Below are 23,640 nucleotides of genomic sequence, written 5' to 3' on the forward strand. Positions count from 1 at the left end.
ACAAATGTGTGATGTTCATTATGACTTAGAGCTGAAAATGGCTTGCTCTACAAGTCTGTGCTGTCCAATAGGGCATAGTGATAATCAACTTAGACAGCAGACACAGGAGGTCTGTGTGAAACTGATGGCATTACCATTAAGCCTGTTAAAAAAGGCTTGAAAAGATGAGTGACGGTGGCGTAGCCCTGTCAACAAAGTGTGTAAACTGGGAATTCTTAGTCACTTTCAATGGTAGAAAGTTTTTTATTGCCATGTTATAGCATATTGTGATTCGTTTGTGTGTGTACATTGCGATTTATTCACTGCATCTCTAATATTACTAGGACTGTACCTATCTACTACTCGCCATCTGAATTTTAAAAACTTATAGCAGATTCAAATGCATGAGCTGCAGTTCAAGATAACTGACCAGACAGATACGGATTGACATTTCAGTAGAAGCCCAAACAGTGTCTTTCCCCATCTTCATCTGTGCGTGCCTCTCTCTCTCTCTCTCTCTCTCTCTCTCTCTCTCTCTCTCTCTCTCTCTCTCTCTCTCTCTCTCTCTCTCTCTCTCTCTCTCTCTCTCTCTCTCTCTCGCTCTTTCTCTCTGTGCTCCCCTCCCCCATTGCCAGGAGCAGATATAGAATTCTGTGATGGCATTGATTTCTAACTGCCAGGCTGTGATTATTAATGTATGTCACATCCGCAGCATCTGTGAAACAATTACAGCGTGCAGACCCCAGACCCAGCCGCAGTCTAATCCATCATAATTATGCGATGTCTCTCTGCAGACGCAACAGGGCGGAGCCATGCCCAAGAAGAGGCAGATTCCTGTAAAATATCCCAGTGACTCCCATAGCCTTCAGATGGACAGCGCCATTAAGGTGGAGCAACACTGTCATCCCGTGGTTGGGATTTATGGGACTTAGTAACACAGCTTTCTGTGTGGTGCTCTCGTATGTGATGGCAGCCTGCACATAAAGGGGGATATGGGGGAGGACTCTCCAGCCATAACCCAAGTAGCCTTATGACCGGCTTCCACAGTCCACTGTCACTCATATTGAAAACCTTTCCATTGCGCAACGGTCCATTTATTCCAAAATCCCAGGAATGCATTCCCAATGCTAACACACCTAGTTGGATGTCTTGCCTCATCATTAAAATAAATCGATCTAACAGGTTAAGAAATGTGCTAGTGTGTCGAAGTGCTAAGGTGGGCTCATCACAGTCCAACTGGATGCTTTGAGGGGATCTTTTAGAAAACATAATTAAAGCACAAATACTCTTTTACTAGCAGATCCCATCCACCAGAATATATTTATGATCCTAAATCAGCCATGTCTCTCTCTCTTAGCGTCATCCACATACACCCCTTGAAATCCGTGCTCAGCACTATTTATTTGACTGGCACATATATCATGTCCTCTCCTGCACAGGGCCATAGAACACAACCACTATGCAGCCATGGAGAGATAAGAAAAACATAGTCCCCAACCTTTGAAAGCATAATTGAAGCCAGATTTCAATTCCCACGAAAACCTCTGCAGCCCTCCCACCCTCGCCTTGAACTAGGACTGAGCGGTCTATAGGAGCTGTGGAGTGCAGTAAAAAGAAAAAGAAAAAAAAGGTAATAAATGGACAGTATGGCTGGAAAGAGTTGAGGTAGCTGGGCTAGCATAGTATGTTTCATTTGGCAGCGTGATGCTCCGTCATTGGAGCTGATTATGACATCTGGAGTCGATTACATTTGCTCATGATCATAGGAGAGGAACTGTCACCTTCAAAACTGCAGCTGTTACATTGCACATGTCAGGTCTACATACGGGACACAAGAATCACTCAAAGAAAACAAAAAAGCCTATAAATGACCTTCAATTAAGGCCGTCTTATGTATAGGGCAAGGTACACAAGATGGAAAGGATTTAAAGATGAAGGATCAACTGTCAAAAGGAGTTGGAGTTTATGCAGAACCATATACCAAAGGAGTTTACTGAGTGCACAGGAAAGCTAATATAGAACAGATCTTCAGCAAATTTATTCCAGGTGTCTGATTGGAAGGGCAGCTTGAAGTAGCACCTGCTGATCTAACTTAAATGTGCTCTAAGCGATGTTGGGTAATGTCACTTCTGTTGTTTGTATTTAAACAAAACAGAGAGCTAGCTCGCTACTCCCTCCCCCTCCCTCCCGTGCAATTTAAACTTTTTATGGTCCAGGCTGGACCAAGTTTGTTTTGGAACCATGTTTTGGAGCCTGGGCTGTCCAAAGAGACTGCGTTGTATTACAGTGTATTCAAGGCATAGGCAGCTAGTGGATGGTGAGGTGATGTTTGCTGTATGTGACAAAAAAATGTTTAGCTTAGAAACCGAGTAACATCGCTTAGAGCACCTTTAATATGGACAAAACTCTGACTTCACTCACAGAAAGTGTCATAACCATTCAACATGTCTTGTTATGACTTTCATAAAAAAGGGGAAATATTTCAAAGTAAAGAAATGAAGCCATTCTTGCTCTCACATCCCTAACCATTGCTGTTTTTTTTAGAATTGGCATTTTTGTTCAGACTGTAAAATGACATCTGAGAAACACAGTTAGCACTCAGGCATCAGGGCCCGTGGTGCAGGCAGGCAAGTTAACAATGTCCCCCCGCCTGTCATCCTGTGCAGGACTGCTGCCATACACCGCCCCTGGTGTTAAAGTGCTAAATCTTCCACTAACGAGCCAAGCCACCAGACTCTGTTTGGAAATGGGTTCCTCAGTGACAGCTCTTCCAGCCAAGCCTGAAATGGCCAGCTGGAATGTAACCTCGATCAAAACATAGCCATGGCAACAAGATGGCACAGCACTGTTTAAAAAATTGCATCAACACATTTCCAACAAATCAGGTCTCTAGCTGTCTGTCCTGTGTCTGTCAGAGGTTACCAGTACTTTCATAAACTAATAAGGCTAAGTCTCAAATAATGGAAAACAGAATGGTTTATGTTTGTTTACATACACTGCCGTTCAAAAGTTTGGGGTCACTTAGAAATGTCCATTCATTATAGACAGAATATCAGCTGAGATCAGTTGCATTGTTTTTTTTAATCAGTGCAGCAGTTTTCAGAATACATTATGTGCTTACATAATTGCAAAAGGGTTCTCCAATGTTTTCTCAGTTAGCCTTTTAAAATGATATCAGATTAGTAAACAGAATGTGTCTTATATATCTGTTTGTATGTATCTGCCACTTATAGGCAACAGCAAACTGCTGACTATTACGATTGAGCTGAGAATTACAAAACCAAAATAGAAGCTACAAAACTAAGAAGACATTTGTTTATACCTCTGATTCCTGCCAGGCTTATCATTGAGACTGAGCCTAGTGCCTTAGAATAGATACACAAGGGGTGCATGTGAGATTAATAAAGCAGAACCAACACATTGGTTCCACTCCAACTGTATTATCATGCGCTCCCGATGACGCCTCTCCACCAGGCCCAGCAGCACTGGGATCACCTCCTCTCGGCTGCTGCCAACCCTGGTGGTGGCGCAGGGTACAGTGGGTGTCCCCCGTCTTTCAGGCTCCGCTAATGAGAGGTGACATGGCCCCTTTGTTGGCTCTGGGGGGGGGAACCATTTCATTTGACCTGAACCCCCATGAGAAGAATGCCACAAGTCACATAGAATGAAAAAAGTCGATTTCTCTGTGTGACTTTTATTTGAAACCAGTGTACTATTTCAATGTAAAATACTAAAACTACTTAAAATAACTCTTTTGGAAAAATGTCCAGGTGTTGGAAACAGATGTACACCAGTACACAGTTTTAACTGTAAATTGTGTCAGCTCTGAAGATTGGCTAAATCTCTTTGTGATGGGTTATTCCACTTGGCCCTGGTGCCAATCCACTCTGGAGCGACACTCCAGATTTTGCAGCCAGCCCGGGACAGCCAAGCAGCTTGTCACAGTTGGATACACCCACTCCGAAAACAAAAAAAAAAAATCTCTGAGAGCTGAGGATAACAAAGCCAGAGATCCCAGCTGAGCTCTGAGCACTCATACACACACACATACACATAGACTCACACACACTCGCACAAAACAAAAATACTCATGTTGCCTACAACTACCCTGAAACAATAGGACTGCATCCTGTGTACAGTTAATTAAAAATATATTTTTAAGCTCCAAGTTCCTTTGCTGTAGCTAAGGAACTGCACATTAACTAACTAAAAAACAGATCTTTGTGTAGCATATATTGATTTATCTGCATGTTTTCTTTGATTTATTTTCCATCTGACTTTTATTGCCTTTTCACATTCTTTGTCATTTACATGTGGCGTGCAATGCCATGACTGTTTTGAGGTGTGGTTTGCTCTCAGTGTGTTGTGTTGTCTATCCTGTCTTCCCTCTTTTTCTCCCTGATGTGACACTCTTGTCACGGCCTGTAATTATCCACCCAGACCCCTCTACTTTTCCTAGTCTCTGGAGTGCCACAGCCCTTTTCCTGTTGCAGTTCAGAGGGAAAAAAGGTCTGTCTGGACATTTATTTTTGCACACCTGTAAACTGCTCTGTCCAGTGCTTTAAGAGGCTTGACAGGCTGGGCACTGCTACGGCCTTTGAGACTATGTTTTAACCGGTATTTATAGCTACTCTGTAGGTTACTGGCTCCTTGGCCCCAGGGCAGGGGTGGGACAGACGGAGGGTTATTGGGGTTTGACAATGTGCAGCCCGGTGCCAAATAAGAACTTCACCACATGCTGGCGGCTGTAGTGGAATCAGGCAACCAGTTGGTGGGCCATGTAAATAAAGACAAAGATATGGGGCAAGACTGCATTTTTGTCTGGTTGTTGTGGTGTCTGTGTTGTGGTAATCCTTGGGAGGACCCGATCTTACACGCCCAAACTTAAATGCCTCCTAAGTGACTACTGCTTTGGCTTTGCCATTTTTGCTGCTGCACAGAAGTAAATTGGGAAGTGCTGATTCCTCAGCATCTCTTGAAACAAATGAGAGGATAGCATACAGGTACAATGAATGTCAAAACACACTACGTTGCTGTCAAACCATGATCAGAAATAGGGCTGTTGAGAGAGAGGGTCGTTATGGCGAGACTTGGCAGCCGTACGTGACATTCACTGATAACGACAGCTGTGAGGCCCGTGGCTGTGCACTCTCAGGTTCAGGCCCGGGTGGCGAGGGTCAGCCCCAACAGACACGTCCAGGGGAGATACGGGAGACCTCGTAAATCACACGGCAGCCACCGTTTCTTTCTTTTCCTCCAAAAATAAAGCATTATCTCGAGTGTGTGCTTCCTCTTTCTACACCCAATAGCCCCATAAGCGTGTTCCTCAGAGATGATAAGCACAGGGAAACACACTTGAAGAAAAGAGTGGCAGTAAATTTCTTTTTTTTTTTCTTTTTTTTAAGAAAAACACTTCCTTTGTTGAGTCGAGATCACAGGTCTGTCTGATTCTAAATCCAGCCCATAAAAGCTGTGAAGGTAGTTTTTGTCTTTAGTGTGGGTTTTATGTTTTACTGTTTCCCCAATTTCATCTCCATGATTGAGGCCAAACTTCCCCATAATGAAAGAAATGTTGGTTAGCATGAGTAACTGCTAACACATTGAACAAATTTGCTGTGCTGCTGCTCAGCTGTTGTTTTCCTTATACTGCATTTTTGAGTCAGTTGAAACAGTCAATAGAACTTCAGAAGATCACAAAATGCTCTTATATACAGGTCTTGTTACATGTGATTGCAATGCTCAGTGGCCAGCCCTGGGCCATTTCAAAAATGCCTGGGAAAATGGGTTGTAGTTGAAAGTATTTCCTCAGTTGTGTTAGAAAAACTGAATGACTGTTTTGTTTCCGATGGTTTCCTCTGCACACAATTAGCCACTTCATTATTTCAGCGCCAAAATTGATGAATTGAACATATTCAACAAAATCCTAATATGTTTTACTCAGTTAACCTATCACATTGCACAAGATGAAATGAATGACTGAGGGCAGCATTGCAAGGCACTGTACTTGACTGGATTAATGGATTAGAACAGCATCAGAAGTCATGCAGTATATAACCCTGCAACAGTAACATTCATTTAGCTGGTTTTACATTCACTGGTTGCCAATTCCTCTGGGTTTTAAATAGCAAATGTTGTAACAAGTAGACGTTTTTTAAAGATTCTAAGAACACCCTACACAGTTTTTAAAGGGCTGTTTTCTGGTTTACATTCACACAATCACTACCCTGTTACAAAGGGAAATGTAGCCTGATGTCCAGGTGATAACAGCAAATAAATCTATCAGTGATTTTACCAGGCATATTATTTTACCATCTAACTGACATCATGGTACAGTAGCAGCCTATTTCTAACATCAACATAAAGTAATGAAACAGACAACTAAACTAAGGGACAATAAATATGCTGTGAATAATGTTAATATACATAGCCTACCCTATTTTGCTGGAAAATGTAGCCTTTGTGTGTCTGTCCAGGTTTAATACATTTTTATAGGCAGATTATTACCATCAAATTGACGTTAGGGTAACCGGCAGATCAGCATCGCTTTTTTCATCTGTCTCTGTATGTGCCCAGAAGGCATTTATTGCGTGACAGTAGTCAGCCTCTGCAGCTTCCTCATGCAGTGTGTATGTTAAGCAAATTTAAACATAAGTTGAATGATTTTCCATGGACTTTTAAAAAATGGCGCTTCTACTGAATTGGCTAAGTTGGCTATTGTGCTTGACCAATAAACATGTAAGTACATCAGTCATGGTTCCTATGTGCAGGGAAAAGTCCCCACTCCAAGGTAGCTAGAATGGTTAAAGTGGTAGTTTCTCAAAAGGTTCAAGGGACTGCAAAAAAATCAGTCTAGTGCGCAAACACCTAAACGCCTGCTTCTTGCATCTGAGTGAAACCTCATCCTCAGCTCCCTTCCTCTGTGTAATTGGGTCAGATGACTGGCATGCTACAGCACTTTAAATCCCTCACACAAATATAGAGCTGCGCTCTGCCCCTGGCTCCCATTCCGCCTGCATTACTGAAGGCTCCAAACTGTCATTCACCGGGCTGTAGTAAACAAGTGGTGCCTTCATCAGGTGTACCGAGTGCACCCTGAGTTCAGGTCTTCACAGTGGTGTAGTCTGCGTGATACACAGGGCTATGCAGTATACACACTTAAAAAGCATTGACATCTCAGTATACCCACTAAAAATAGGCAAGGATACGTATTAACATTTGGGGTTGATCAAAGTATACCCACTACAGCTAACTAGACTACACCACTGGGTCTTCGGTTGGCAAACTATGCAAACTCAAGCAGAGTATCTACAGTATAGTATCTTTGCCTCCTGTGTAATCACATTGCTCAAGGTAAATATCACATGTCCAAGAACAGTAGTGACTAGGGGAAACATTAAGCACAGTATGAAACTACTGATTGGTTGTAGTAGCAATCCCGAAAGCATTTCAGTGGAGACACAATGTATTTAATTTAAACATACCAGTAAATGCAAAATGTTGAATGACCGTAATATAGAGAGTATTCGCCAGTGTTGGCTGTGGAGATTGCCACCCATGGAAGATCTGTTGAGGGGAGTACACATGTCGTTTTGTTCCTCACCTCACATTTGTAATATGTGTCACATGTGCTGGGGACGGTTATAAAGTACCTCATATGGCTAACCATGGCACACAGCACTCCCAACATGTGACAAATACGCCTTTTGGGCTCCCAACAAAAAGGCTTCTGTGTCTGCTGGTGGGGGCTGTTACTTCTGAGGCATATTTGCATGCAGTTTTCCTCCACATTGCCTGCCGTGCCAAGAGGCTTTAGATGAGAGAGGCTTGGCAGGCTGTGGGAGAGAATTGTAATAGACATGTGTCTTTGTGAGGTGAGAGGAGGTATAACTGGGCAGCTCCAGTGCATTACAGAACACTGCGAAAAACAATAATGTCTACGAAGACGTAGGCTAAAATACTACTATCTACAGTCATCCAAAAATGAATTGCCAGAGATAGGCTATGAAGGAAAAAAAAAGTGCAGCATTTTAAACATGGCAAGATTATTTTTACCGGAACAGTTTGTTCTAATTTGTCTCGTGAAATTCGTGCTTGTGGACATCAATCACCTATCTTCTGTCCTTCTATTTCAAGTTATCATGAGTGTCATTTGATTATATAATCACAACAAATGCTAATAAATGAAAACAGAATAGGCTTATGTGCTATAGGCTAACGTTACAGGTCAGGCTAACTCCCGTATGTCAAAATAAACTGATTTGATCCTAATTGTTTAACGATCACACACAACAACTTAACACAGCAACCTCAAACACCACTGTTGAACCTAGGCTACTGCTTCAGTCATGTAAGAAATAAGCAGTTTATGAATTATCTTTATTCGTTTAATCAAGTCCACATGACCAAAATAACAACATATTTAAAGGCTGAGCTAGCATAACAGCCTAATATAGGCGATGCTGCAATGGATAACTAATAAAAAGTTTCATACAATTAATGAACTTTATCACTCACATTCTGAGTTTTTCTGGGTGGTTATATATCCATGCAGATCGTCTTGAATAAGCCATCGCTGTTATATGATATAATATGTTACAGGATTCATGACTAACGCCATTAATGTTACATGATGCTGACTGACTCTGGCTAGAACATAGGCTACCGTTTTAACGTCTGCTGAGTCTACTGCCTACCAAGACCTGTCGCTGTTCAGTTGAAGTTAAATGATCAAATATTGTTTGATTTTGTGTCAGCTTTCAGAAGGAAGACATGTTCCTTTCTGGTCAAATTTCACAGCTTCTAAGAAAGGCTATTGTCTTCGTGTAAACCGAGTTTTGAACAGAGAAAAAAGTTAGGCTACCATTAGGCTACATGCAGGTTCTCCCATAACGTTATCGATACAGATCAATGCACCAAATCAGGGCGATTTTAGCGAAACAACGTTCCTGTGACAGGCTATCAAATATTGAACAATGGGATAACGTTTCATCATCACCTTTATTGATGCCTGAAATGTTGACATTGCTGAAATACAGAGATGTAGCCTACTGAGAGGCAGCTGCAGACAACGATGTTCAATGGGTTCAACTTGTCCCTTGCCTACCAGCTGGATGTAAACAAAGCTATAGAACTTAGAATACGTCACATGAAAAACGTTAATACACTATTTATTATACGGCTCTTCACAATGCAAGTAGAATGCTCCATTGACTTGAATGGGATTTCCGAAAGTTCTACCTCTGAAAACAAGAATGACCGCTGTCAATGGCAACGGAGTTTGTGCTTGGAACTTCATTCAAAAGTGAAAGCAGACGGTTGATCAGCTGTGTTCTAAAGAATGTTTGATTCAAGTTCAGCGTGTGTTGCGAACTATTTGTTTCTCAGCAAAAGCCACGACGAAACGGTAACAAATAAGTGTAAAGAGACATATCATGGAGTTTATTTTTTTTGTTTTGGCAAGTACATACATACGTACGTACTTACATAGACCCTTTCAACAATAAAAACAAAAACAATGCTTGAATGTTCTATTTGGTTCCCGATCTACTTCCTCTGCATTAAGATAACATATGGAATGTTAAAAAGGAAGTCTTGTGGGGACAACTATGATGCTGATAATGGAACTCTCTTGAAAGGGTCTATACTCATTTTTACAGTGTTGCCCTCAATGTTAGCCTCAGTAAAAGCAAATACATTGTTGCTTTGAGTACCGGTATGTGCTGGAGGGATATAATAGGTGACTTTGGGATTTGCTGTCAGTGACCATGAAAAAATATTTACTATTGCTAAGACCACACATTTACTCTCATTCCATCCAAGCTCATTCAGCCGAACTGTAAACAACAGCAGAGACCCAAACAGCTGCTTGGGCAACAGCACACACCAGCCACACATGCCACACCAGCCCTAACAGACAACAGTTGCATCCTGCTGCTGCCAGCTTGCCTGGGGCTGCCTCTGGCCCCACTCTCCACTGCTCGAGCTGATGCCTATCTTTTGTTGGTCTGGCATTGTCCTTCCGTCCACAACATTTCACCTTTTTCTGTTGTAACCCAAGCGATGGGATCTGCATATCAATGGAGAGAAAAGGAAAGTTCCCCCTCTGGAACTAATTGGTGTTTGTCTCAAACCACCATATGGTCTGTGAGGTTTTCAACCTATATGTGCTTTTAACTGGGTATTCCCAGTTATAAGTTTACAAGAAGGTGTTTTAGGCCATTGGGGTAAAACAGTTATTCACTCAGAGTATTGTTCTACAAGGGTCTTGAATGAGGAGGACAAAGGTGATGACAGAGCTCTTGAAAGATACATTACCAATAACACTGACCAACTATCATATGGAACTATTACATATAACTATTATATGGGGAAACATTCAGAACAGGGGGAAATCAAATTTCTAATAATTTTTAGAAATGATTTCAGAATTATTTCAATGCTGTAAGGACAGCAGACATCTTCAAAATAGCTTTCTGGTATCCTAGAACTTAAAATACCAGGTTAAACACACCTACCTATATTGTGTACAATTTCTGTGTACATATCTGTATTCACTTTTTAAATTCCCTGCAACTGTACACCCCTCTCCACAGGAGATATATGGACAACTGTAAGTTGTGTGCTGATAATCTCTGTCTTCTCCTGTCTTTCCTTGTACAGTATGAAACGGTGCCCTGGGCATGTCCCTAATGACATCAACACACATGGTAATGCCATTCTAAATCCTCTTTGTGTTCTTGTGGAGGCCAGAAATCTGGAGACTAGATTAATAGATTACCTCAAACCGGGGTGGATATACACTTCTGTTTGTAATTTCACCCCTGGAGAAGCCCCTCGAAACAGAGTGGGGGCCAGACCAGCCCTCATTGTTCTTTGTTGGTAATAGGAGGCAGATGTGGCTGTGTGGTACCGATCACATTGAAGTCCTTTGTGTTGCTCAGAGCATGGAGTAATGGTAATGAACATCAGTCAGTGTGTGCCTCCCATAACCTAGCTTTGACATGGACTCAACAGCAAGGAAATCTACTTTGTGTGGTTTTGCTTGGAGACGAAAGGGCCCCACTTCAGTCAGTGCAACCCAAAATGAATTAGCAGTTGTTGCCACCAAAGTGGCCCAGAGAAAGAGATACAAAATGGCATGTGATGTCTGGTTTCCATGAGCTTTAATATAGGAGAAGTAAAAACAGCCCAGATGAGGGTTTTAGGAGTTCAATGAGGACTTGCACTGAGCCTCTGTTCAGCTGCCAGGGTGCTCATTGATAACCAGTCTGACAGCTTTTCCCAGTCAGTCATATGATGTCAAAGACCTGACTCCATATCGTGCTTTTAAAGCTTGCATGGCAAGATTTTCTGGTTACAGGTAGATAAAAAGACATCTGAATTATTTGTACGTTAGCTGGGTTGCACAGCAGGTTACTGCTTCTATGAGTAACACAACATGTCTCAATGGCCTACAAACTGTCTCAGTTTATTGTTTTAAAAACGACAGGAGGCCTCAGCTTTAAGGTGCTATTTCCCAAACCAGGCCTTGCTGTCTTTTGTTGGCCCTTTCCCCTCCATGTCAGTGTTTTTGAAAAAAAAAAAACAACACATCACCTGAACTGGTTTTAAACAGAGTTTTCTTTCCAGGACCTAACTGCTGATATCACATGACTGCTGTCATGACTGAGCCCACCACCACCACCACTATGCTGCCTTGCTGGGCAACCATTGTGATGTGGTCTGAAGGGTGCTGCAGTGTTAGTGTCTTTGATTCATCTGCGCTGCTCTGTGCTGACAGTATCTGATCCCACCTCTACTGAGGTCTCCGAGGTCAGCGATAGTGGGTAGTGGTTGATTATTACCTCACATCAGGTCGTGTAACTGTATAACTGGGGTTTACCTCCCTGAACCAGTTGACCCAGACAAATAGATAGTGAGAGAGAACGAGAAAGGAAAAAAGTAGTCACAGAGCTGTATTTGTCTTGTTTAGATAGGCATTTCTGGGGATTGTTTGGATTTGGATTAGACCACCATCAACTAACAATAGCAGAGTCTGACCAAAAGCCTGTATGAAGCCAAAGATTCAGCTGTCAGTCTGTGCACTTATGTTTGTGTGCAAAGCCTTCATCACACTGAGGATCTAATTAAGAGGTGGTCTTTCTAAGCATGCACGACACATCACCACATGAGACACTAAGGCTATTCCCCACCCCCACAATGCACACTCCACTTCTCCCCTCTCTCTCCATTCCTTTGTCTGGAAACCAGTCAATATATCTGACTAACTTGATGAACTGTGCTCAGTGCAAAGTTAATTTCTTTCAGGGTGCACGGTAGCCATGACGACCACCTTATTAGTGCTTCACAGCCATCTGCTCCAAACATTAACCTAGTATGGCTGACTGGAGTGAGCCTTAGCACACATGAGCTGTACACAATGAATCACCTCATATCAATATGGCTCCCATTTAAAATATGAACATTATTACTCTCAGATGTCTTCTTTATTCTATAGAAATTATATAATGTTAGCCATAGTCAAGAGGAAATCCCACATACTATATAATTAATTGGTAATGCTTTGGCCTCTTTTCAGTGTGTATGGTGAGCTAATGGCTGATTTTTGAAGACTAAAGACAAAATAAAAAACTTGCTTATAGCTTTATTTTAAGTATCTGCAATTGTAAGAACCAAAAGATCCCTTTTTTCGTCCAGAAAGACATGGTTAAATGTCTGATTTCAGTTTGTGTAAATCCAAGCCCAGAAAAGCGTTCACTTAAACAGGAAGAGGAAGTTGGTGGTAAACATGGGTCAGTCACATGAGAGGAAATCTAAACACTGCACCCATGAAACAGCAGCAAGCTGGGAACCTTCTCTTCAGACAACTCTTCTGCATCTGATTCCAGTTTTAAAGAGCTCCCCAATAAATAAATGCAAACATACAGTTGATTCAACTATTTAATGGCAAGCAATTCCTTCCCTGAAACAGAGTCTTAATTCTCTGATTGAACTCTATTCCATATGAGTAGGGTGACAGGAATAGCTAGGAAAGCTTTGATGTCTTTCAAATGCAGTAGATGGTAAGATAATCAGTCATGTGTTCTGCATCTGATATTGGCAAGGAATGTATCAATATCTTTGCTCTCATTGGTTTCCAGGCAGCCTGACCTCAACGACTGTTGCTATGGTGTCTTTTCCCCTCCCATGAGTGCAGGCACGTGACGCAAGTCTTCTCCTATTATGGAAGCTATGGCTTGCACATCACTCAGAGTGAAGGATGGTCTCACCATGAGTCAGGGCGTCCAAGAGAAGGGCACACCGGCCAAAAGCAACAACAAATACAAGTCATCACTGTAAGTGCTGTGATGTGATTTGATGTGATGATGTAGGTGAGTGCTGTTGCTATTCAGTAGGAGAGCACAGTTGAATTAATCAACCAAATCAACTTCTGAAACACAAACAGCAAGTTGAATGTCTCTAATATAAAGCTGAGAATGATACTGGACTCTACTGTTTCAAGAGGTGTAGGGATAGGGCTGTCATGTGGGTAGATTAAGGTAGATTACTTGATCAATAGACAGGGCTGAGGGAATGCAAACCTGTCAGGACAGGACTCCACATGTCACTCCAACATCTTAGCACAGGGAATATGCTAGCGCCCACACTGACACCAACTTATTCAGAATCAAAGTAGGTCATTTGAAAAAAACCTTATCCTAAATATGTTCATCTGCACACTGTCAAAAACAAACACACACAAACACACATACACACACACCTGTCAGTGGAAGGGGATGAGCCAGACTAGCCAGCTGTCATGGCTTCACATTCCTGAGTGGAAACCTAATATTGAGCGTATGCTTGAGACCTTCAGAAGTAGCTAGCTAGTGATGTCACTGAAAGACTATGGTAAGGTTACGGTCTTGGATAACACTCATAGCCAGCTGACTCTCGTTGGTGTGAATAGAAGGCCTAAATACCACCCTCCCCCTCCCAACCCTCCCTGGTCTGTTTGACAGCCATTTTAGACAGGGCAAACATTTGAATGTGTTTAGTTGGCTGTAGTTGTCAAGAGTCCCATCTCTCATATGGTGGTGGGAGGAGCTTGCTGAGGATCACATGACTGATGCATGATGAGGATAGGTTTGAAGTTTCCCTGCTCTGAATCACAGGCTAAGCTTATTAGTCATTTCACCCATTACCTCCAAAGACTATTGGGTACTTTCAGCTTCCCTTTCAAACTTGTTGTACTTTATGTAAGATACACCGTAAAGTAAAGGACTTTTGAAGGTTTGACTGTAAGATCTGGCCAAGCCACCTCACAATCAATGTTAACTGTAGAAACAATGATTTGTCTACAAGAAATGAACTGAGAGTATATGTATGCAAAATCATTCAAAGTGTCTTATGCACATGTGGTATATCCCTCTGTCTGCCTTCACTTTCAAACCTAACACACAAAAGTAATTTTGACATAAATATATACGTATAAGAAATAACTGCCAAATCGGTAGAACCATATCTGAGAGATAGGAGTATCTATCTACAATACTAACTGCCAAATGTTCATATACATTTTTCTGAGTGAGACAAGTGACCCAGTTAGATATTCGTGTTTTCTGTTTAGATAACCTTTTCTTTGAATTTCCACACATGGTAAGCGTAATGTACCCACACAGTTTTTGGAAACCACATTTACATCACATGAACACCTTTTAAAAGAACGTCTACCTCCAGAAGAAGACCACAAGGGAAGTGAACACTTTTGTCTGAGGGAAATGTTGATAAGGAACAAATCACGGGTTAATAGAGGACATGTGCGATCTGCCATTTATCAATCAAAAGAAAATAAGTCACCTTATAATCAATCAATCAATAACTTTTTAACTCAAAGTTAATAAAGTAACATTTCAGTCTTGGATAATGTTTTCATATTGCAGACTGCCTTATCCAGCCATGTCTGGGCCTCCACTAACCGGTGACCCTGCTGCTGTCAGACAGACGGCCTTTCCATGAGCCACCGCTCCTGGCGTGGACACATTCTATATTTTAGATACCTTGGCCAGCAACGCCACACCTCCCAACTCCACCACCCCCCACCTAACTCGGCACACAATCTCTCTCACACACACCCCACCCCTTCTCCACTTCCCATGACAGGATGGTGATGGTGTTCCCACATCTAGAGCGGGCGGGTAGATGGCTTCAGGGATGCTACTCACTGAGGTGGTTACGCAACGAGCGTGCCAGAATGCTAGGATAGTGTTTGTAAACAGAGCGGCCATGTGCGCTCGCTCACGTGGAGACAGCTCGGAGTGGCGCCCTTGCCGGCTCACCCCTGAGGTAAACCCTGACACTGATACGCTCCTGTCCAGCTTGGGGCTCCGGGCTCCCACCCTGGCCGCAACACACACGCCGCCGCCAACACACGCCAGCGTGCCAAGAACCACTCCAACAGGAGACGCCCAGCACTGGGGTTGCCTTTAGATTCCGCAGCGAGGACATCATTAAGGCTACACTGGGGGAGTGTCAGCAATTATAAACTGGAAGCTGTCAGATTACTTAATCAGACAAAGGAATTGTGCAATGTCACTCACAAATAGTCAGGAAGGCCTAAAAACCAGTCTGTGGTTTCCCCACATGTGAGAGTGCTGCTGTTTCAAAATGAACACGGTAGTAAAATTAACAAGATGGAAGTGAATTTCAGAGACATAGTCAACTAGGACAACCAAGAGAGGACAGACACAGGGAGGCACATAAAATGGCACCTCAGAGCCTATCCCCAGTGCCTGCTGCAGAGATTAATGCAACAGCAGCAGGCTGATCAATACCACCTATCTCTCTATTTGGAATCAGGGACCCAGCAGCTGGTTACTAGGAAACGCTAAAGCTCTTTGAACTGCTCTAAACCTGTTCCACCATGTCATGATCCGAATGGCCTCTGGTTAGAAATATGATGCACTAAGCTGATGTCAGAAGTCAAAGGTCAGCCTGGCTCATTGTAACAGGCAGCATTGTTGTTGAATGCTGTGGTGGTGGAACATTCTTACAAAAACAGATATAGTTGGTGAATCGACTGGAATGTGGAGGGAACTTTTGAGGCTCCACACTAGAGAGGAGTCTCCCCCACAGTCTCCTCCATGCTGTGTTTATCAGGCTGTGCTGATTGATGAGAGCTGCCCATGCCTACCTGATTGATTTATCCAACTCTCCTCCATTAGGCAAACCTCCCCACTGAGGTCTCCTCAGATCTGTTGTACTTCCATGCATGGATCAAGCATATCAAGCTAGCAACATAGCGGTGTTGAGCACAGCACATTTTTGTTGTTGCACAATGTATTAGAGAAAAATCATTTTTCCACACAAGATGTTTTGAGAAATAATTATCACAAAGTAAAATAAATCATTAGTCTGCCTAGACATTCTTTCAATTTAGGAAGGGTTGTTCTACAAAATACTTGTTAGATTTAAGTGCATACATTATGCAACCCAATGTATTTTAATTTGATTCAACCACTGTAGTAAATTCTTCACTGTTAATTCAGATATTTCAGTGAATTGTTTGACATGGTGCTGCTTGCTTGTGCAAAGATATAAAACATAATCTTTAAAAACATAGACTTAAATCTATTCCCAAAGACAGAGTCAGTAATCTGAGATATCTGAGAACAGTCTAAGCTTTGTTGTGAATAGTAAATCTTTGCTTTCTAAGTTTAACCCAATCAGAAAATGATGCATTACTGAACCCAGTGTACCCACACAGAATCTATACAATATCAACACGTCTTCCACAAAGTGAGCTAAAACCGGACAAGTCTATGGTGCTCTCCCAGTCAAAACAGCCCTGATGTCAGACTCACTTGCACTGGGCTTGAGTATGGAACCATGTTGACACGGTGCAGTTACCGACCATGCTTACCATATCAAAACAGTGCCATGCCATGGGCTGGGTGGAGCACTCTGCCATTGTTACATAGAAGGCTCCTGACAGTGAGCTCTCAGCACAGAATGCTGGAAGCCTCAGCACCATACAACCACAAACTCTAATGGATTAACACAATTTGGTCTCTTGTTCTGGATTGGGCAACGTGACTCATCATATACTAATGCCAGTGAATGATAATAACTGCTTTTAGTGCCGTTTGACAGTGACTTGACCATACTTTGTTTTTGCTTCACTTTTTGCTATGAATGCAGTGAGCTTTAGATCCAGATACATGTGAGAGAGTGATCATTTCAGTGGATTGCACAGCTCTGCTGGAATGTTTCTGCTTAAAGGGAGGGCACCAGGTAACAATCAACGTTACCATTTCTTTATCAGCTCTCCAAACAGCTGGATTAGGTCTTAAACTGTATTCCTTTGGTGAGGAAATTCACATCTGTCAATAGCCTATTCAACAGCAACCTCTTGTTGCAACACATGCTGGATAAATGCTGGATAACATGTATTATTACAACAACACAACAATAATGTTGAGTTTTTTTGTTATTGAGATTTTACAGGGTATGTAGCTTTTGCAGGGTTGACATCTAACCAGATTCCTTCATTAAAGAAACCTTAACATTGGTACCTCCCATCTCTCAGAGGTTTGTGTACAACACCTTGTTAGAGACTCATGGCTGTAACCCCCTGCAGGCGTAAGCTTTTTTAGCACATCAAACTGCCACTGTGAAAGTGCAAGGAGGGAATACACATGTCAAATACACAAACCCTGATGAGCAGAAGGTGAGCCCTTCATCAGTCATATTCTAATGGGTAATTATGATGTTAATCCTAATGTTAGTGTAAGTGAACTCAGATGCTTCAGAGAAAGCTAATTTGCAATTCATTTGTTCAAGAGGTCTTGGCTGGGGTTGTAAAAACAATTTACCATGTTTAGAGTGATGTGTGAGAACCAGCCCACACAAATGTAAATCTTTTATTACTGCTCTTATTAAAGTTATCACACCCCATAGTTAAATGTAAAGTTCATCAGTAGCAGTAACACAAAGCCAAACACCCCAGAAACCTCTGTATTTACCAATACATATGGGTTTGGTTTTTTGCTGTCTTAAATGCAGATGCAACAGCAACTTTAGGCACTAAAAAGTGTAGTTGGGCAAATGCTAACATTAAATAGCAATGTAAATACCTTTGAAAGTTTGCTGGCAGTGACTGTTTAACTTTTCTGTTAGTTTTGAATCTCTGTTAAGAACTTGGTCCCTCCCCCACACATCTAAGTATGGAATTTGTCCAGAGCCTACTACCAGAGAGAGGCAAATATTCTCCAGACCCCTGAAACGGATCATGGAATGTGAACTTTAAAGGCATGGAATGGATGTGGAACATACACATACAGTGGAAAATGCAAAGCCAGCATTTTTTTCTTAAACCACATGATGATTTTCTTCAAACACTGTAAGGATTCTAGGTATCTTCCAGCACTACATTTTTGAATCTCGTTTGTTTGTGTCTATCTAATTTTGGATTCTTTCATTGTCTATAATAAATATGTGTGGTAAGAAGAATTTCTCTTTTATTTGTAAAAAAAAGCTCCCAAATTCCCTTCCCAATTCCTCAGCTAATGGTGCTCAGGGATTGGGTTTCATTTCCTTTAAAGCTCCTGACCTTGTTGTCTTCCACCACTACAATTCTCTCTCTTTTTTCTCCCCTCTCCTTGGACTACGCTTGCCTTTGTGTCTGCTTGTCATTCATCAGTGAATGCAATGAAAGCTGATTCACGAGATGCACAAAGCCAGAAGCTACACTATCCCCCGCTCAACTCCACTACAGGCTCAGTGCCATTATAGCACCACTGCCCCCAAAAGAACACTTGCTCAAAATTCCATCCATAGTCACTGATAAGCAGGAAACCATCACCTGTATATTCGTTATTAAAAAACACTAATGGAGTTAACTTGGATACATTAAATAATTGTAACAAAAATATCTCACCACCCAAAAAAGAACAAAAAAAATCAGCACAAATAGTTTCCCTTCCAAAAACACCTTCAATTTATCACTCCTAACACAGATATCCAAATAAGGACAAGAGGCATTTAAGAGATAAGATACATTTTCAGCTGGGGGCTTGAGTGTTCCATTAATAGCAGATGTATTTGGTGATAAAGCCTCAAGAAAGGTAACCAGCAGCTATTCAAAGGTCACCATTTTTATAGCAGTAAAATTCCTTAGACCAAGAACTGTCTAGTGGACCATGGTAAAGGATTAAAATCACTGTGATATCTCTCTATTTCTACTAGCTGAAAAAAGAAAAAAATGTCAGCCATGTTGGAGAAGCTTTATCTAATATCCCCTCCTTATTATGTTAGCTCTCGGTGCTACAGAGGATATTAGCATGCAAGGGCTAAGCCTACATTAGCTGAAAATACTCTCAAGCCAGAGGAAAAGAAGGACAAGACAAGGAGAAACACAGAAAAGAACTCTCACCTCAGTTTACGTCCCTCCACTCTGTAGAATTCCAGCAAACCGTCTGGCTCTCCTCTTTAACAAATCCTAAAGGGCAGCCATCTTGCTTCCTCCTGTTCTTCTATGAAACAGACTATCCTCCACATCAATATTCATGGGCCAGTCTGACGTCTGCCTTCATCATCAGAAGGAGAAGCCCGGCGTCGACGCTGTTGGCCACTTGGCGCACACTCACACACACTCAGTCTCACACACGTTGACACACATACACAAGCACCTACACACACACACTCACTATATGTAGTTCTAGCTGAGGCTGTGGCTGGCAGACTGGACAGTGGTGTGCATGTGGATCTGAGAGAACCTGCTCTGCTGGCAAGCTGAAGTAATCGCAAAATCACCTTCCTGCTGAGTCCTTCCCACACAAAGGGCCAGGGTTCCTTCTCTCTCCCCCCTCCTTTTTTCAGCCGTACACAATAGTGCACACTACTGAGGCTGGCCCGAAGCCCTGGAGTGGATTACTGCACAGGATATGGCTCCAACAAGTCAGACCACAGAAGGGAGGAGGGTAAGACTAGACAAAACAAATGAAGAAGCATGAAAGAGTTACCATGAAAAGAAGAAAACCGATTTAAAAATATCCAGTGATGTTAGTCATCTTAAGGACTCAATCCATGATCCAACAGAACTTCACCTTAAAGTCCCATGCTGTCCTCACTTTGTGAAGAAAAAATATTAAAAAGACTTACACTCCACAACTGTGGGTTTATAAGGCTGACAAAAAGCACCCGCCTCCAAGAAACAGGAAGGAAGAGTGAGTCATACTAAGACTCAGCAACAGGCAGGGTGCTATTTTCTTTTTCTTCTTTTATCTCTTTCTGCCTCTTTCGCTGACGACTATTTGCAGTATTCTGTTTCTAACGGTGTTGGTCAGGGGAGTTCCCCTCTGGCATGGCCTTTGCCTCTTGCTCTGAGTGCAGGGTGAGAGACTCCACTTGTCCCCGCGAGGCAGCCCTGCCCTCGTTTCCACAGCCACAGTCTTATTTTGGCCCAGCCTCGGCTCACAGGCTCATTTTAGAGCAGGGGTAAGACAACACTCCAACCTTTCAAAGGCTCAGCAGAGGCAGCATATTTCTCTTTATGTGTCTGCCAAGGCCCACCTCCTGTTTACATTGGCCACGTGGGTTTCAGCGAGCGGGCTGGTGGTGGAGAGGTGAAGGAGGGTGGGGGGGTTAAAAAGACTAATTCAGCAGTGTGAACCAGTTGAGTGGAGAAGACAGAGTTGTGTGTGTGTGACTGAGGCATTTTTACATGCGGCACGCATCAGGATGCAAGTTGTCAAGGATGAGGTTTGATTTTGAAACGAAATGTTATACTGGCTGCTAGATGTGCAGCATGCACAGAACCAACATTGCTGCCAGTGGTTATGCATTTTTTGTGAAATATAGCCTACTCTAAATCATCAAGATGAACTACACAGTCAATCTAAGGAAGCTGGTTCTAACGGTTTGTTTAGGTGACAACACTCAAACTCCAAAAGAACAAAAATAATGTTATTACATCATTAAAACAATAAAAGCCCACTATCACACAGCCAATCTTAATATAAATGTAAAACAGCATTTCTTGCATCATCTAAAATGGCTGCCAACACCATGTGATGTGCTGTATTAAGTGCTCTTCCTTCCAAGACCATATAGAAAAAAGTAAGCTACATTTATTTGCTTGTTATGGTAGTGTATTAATGTTCTGAAACAACAGAGCTTTGAAAACTCCATCAGACAAAAGTGAAAAATTGAAATGGAATTGAAATTGAAGATTGAAATTAAAATGAATTAAAACAGATAAACAACAACACAACGTTTAATCTATCACTATTATTCCAGCTGCTGCAGCTCCTTGCATCATTTTTAAATGGTGCTGCCAATGTGAAAGCTAGCAGTCTTTCCCTCTGGTAAAGAGAGGGAAACACTTTTCTGTCCTATGCACATTTAAACAGGTGGCTCTTGTCTGAAAATAATCTGCCTTTGGCTCTTCTCCAGTTTAAAAGGAGACCCCACCCCTTTCCTGATGGCCTGCTATGTCTACTAAACTGCTTGGTTGCCCTGCCTGCCTTCCAAGTCAAGCTGCAATGACATTTGTTGACTCAATAGTTTCAGGCTGGGAGCAGAAAAGGAGATTTGTTTTTACACACAGCGGAGGAGGGGCAGAGAAGAGGGCGGGTGAAAGGGTGCAAGGGTGAAAAGGTGGGAGGGGGGGGGGCTGGTTTAGTCAGTAGTTCTACCAAGACTACTGGGAAAAGAGACAGGTCATACAAAAGACTGAATGTGAATCTTAAGCCCTATTCATTTTAGCTAGCACTATCATTGTGTGTTCTGCTCTATGCTAAGATTTCACAAAGATCAAAATTGTGGGTACACAGATAGTAGATAGTAGTAGTAGTCATACTAACCTGTTAGTTATATCACACAACAGGGTTAGTGAACAAAAGACAAAAGACAGGCTCCCAAGCCTGTATCTCATAACTATCTCCGTTGAACTCAACTCTGGACATTGGCCCCTATTGGCGTTTATATGTACAAAGACTCAATAAGATAACTTATACAATACCCTGCTGCCCACATTCTACTACATTGTCCAGTCACAACCCAGATGAGCTGTATGAAAGAGACAGGAAACTGTCATCATTCCTGCCAAGTTCTACCTGAAGTAAGGATTTTCTTTATATAGCACAACAAAAGCTAGAAGCAGTAGAGCTGCATACCAACTCCAAAAAATAGAAAGTGTTTTTTCAAAAGAACAGATAGTCCTCTAGGCCAGCCCTGGGTCCAGGCCCAGATAAGGAATCTCATATAGATGGGCAAATTTGCCATCCATTTACAAGCCCATGTATACAAACATATTGCAGATTACATATATGTGAAATACATAAGTGTAATAAAGCATTAATAGAATACATGTGAGATACATAGCTGTAATAGAGTATTAATAGAATGTATGTGGGGTTGGTAGCCTATATTGTGGGGCTGTGTAGGATCATGGATTATCCATTTCACAACAAACATGTGATGAGGATAGTCAGGGTAAGACGTTTGTTTTCAAAAGGCTCAAAATGAAACATTCTTGAAATGCCCTCATTTGTCTTTTTTGACAAATGTACGGCAATGGGCCACGGACAACTCTGAAACGGGAAGTGGAAGTGTGTTGGAGTGAACATCTGAAACAAAGTTTCTTGTGACGTTAACATAATCTGTAACACCATTCATCATTGTGAAATGACACCAAATGCTCCAGCTGATAAGAGGAGATGGCCATTAGGTATTGGGGAATATCCAGAGCAGGAGTGCAGTTCCTCCTCTTGCTTCCTCTGTCCTGGGATGGTTGGACATATCATTTGAGTACACTTTTGAGAACAGCCCATGGCAGGATATGATTCAATGAAGACAATGTATGTCGTCAGCTAACTGTCTGACTGTATAACTAACTACTTTCATATAACTGAATGTAATTTATAATTATCATTTTTCTTTTCTGCATTATGCAATGTCATTTTTCTCTGTAGGAATTAGTGAGCCTTTTAGCATACTGCCATTAGTAGTACTGCTTTCAGGGCTGTTTTCAGGGGAGAAATTGTAGACACATCTGTGTGGCGCTGAATCCTTGGGTAAAGCTTATGGTAGTGTTTGATGCTGATGGCTCAAATACTAGGTGAATGGAAGACAACATATACAGCATTTTCAACACTACAAGAATGCTGAAACTATAATTCAAACAAGTTTACACTTGGTTTCTTACCCCATCCCTTTGTCTTGTCTGTGTTACACTTCATTTTATTCTCAGTCATGGTCCTTCAGTTCAATTTTTATTTTTTTAATTTTTGCTATTAACAATAGGCAACATCTCAAAGTGCTTCAGTGAGCCCAAGCCCTGACTCCCCTTGAGCAGAACCCTGCTCAGAGCAGGTGCCCATCTGCTTGCATAGTGTGATTAGTGAACCAGTAAGACTCTTGCTGTGCTCACTATGGACGAGTAATGACCAATGATTCAGAGGTGTCAGGTACGGCAGACCGTTTCTTTTGTCATTCCGGTCTCTGCTGCCAGTTCCATCAGCTTTCAGGGGTGAGCAACCCTGACCTCAGCAGTGAGAAAGGAGGGAGGGCTTCACCCTAAATTACTAGGGGGCAATCAAGATATGGACACACTTGTCACTTGAGTGAATTCACACTTCGTCTAGATGTTAGTGCATTAGAGGGAGATTAAAATGAACAATT

The 23,640-nt window shown here is 42.0% G+C and overlaps 1 protein-coding gene across 2 annotated transcripts in view; it reads right to left on the bottom strand.

Moving 5' to 3' along the window:
- Positions 1-20,255, bottom strand: part of tet2 (tet methylcytosine dioxygenase 2) — a 34,270-nt gene extending 14,015 nt beyond the window's left edge. Inside the window, exons 1-2 of one of the 2 annotated variants that reach the window (XM_048240166.1) lie at positions 20,119-20,255; positions 19,391-19,943 (exon numbers count right to left, since the gene is read on the bottom strand). The gene's annotated coding sequence lies outside the window, so the exon portion shown is untranslated. The other variant, XM_048240167.1, reaches the window with a different exon arrangement.
- Between the last annotated feature and the right edge of the window lie 3,385 nt (positions 20,256-23,640).

The sequence above is a fragment of the Alosa alosa genome, chromosome 1 (genome assembly GCF_017589495.1).
Source record: "Alosa alosa isolate M-15738 ecotype Scorff River chromosome 1, AALO_Geno_1.1, whole genome shotgun sequence".
Lineage (NCBI taxonomy): Eukaryota > Metazoa > Chordata > Actinopteri > Clupeiformes > Clupeidae > Alosa > Alosa alosa.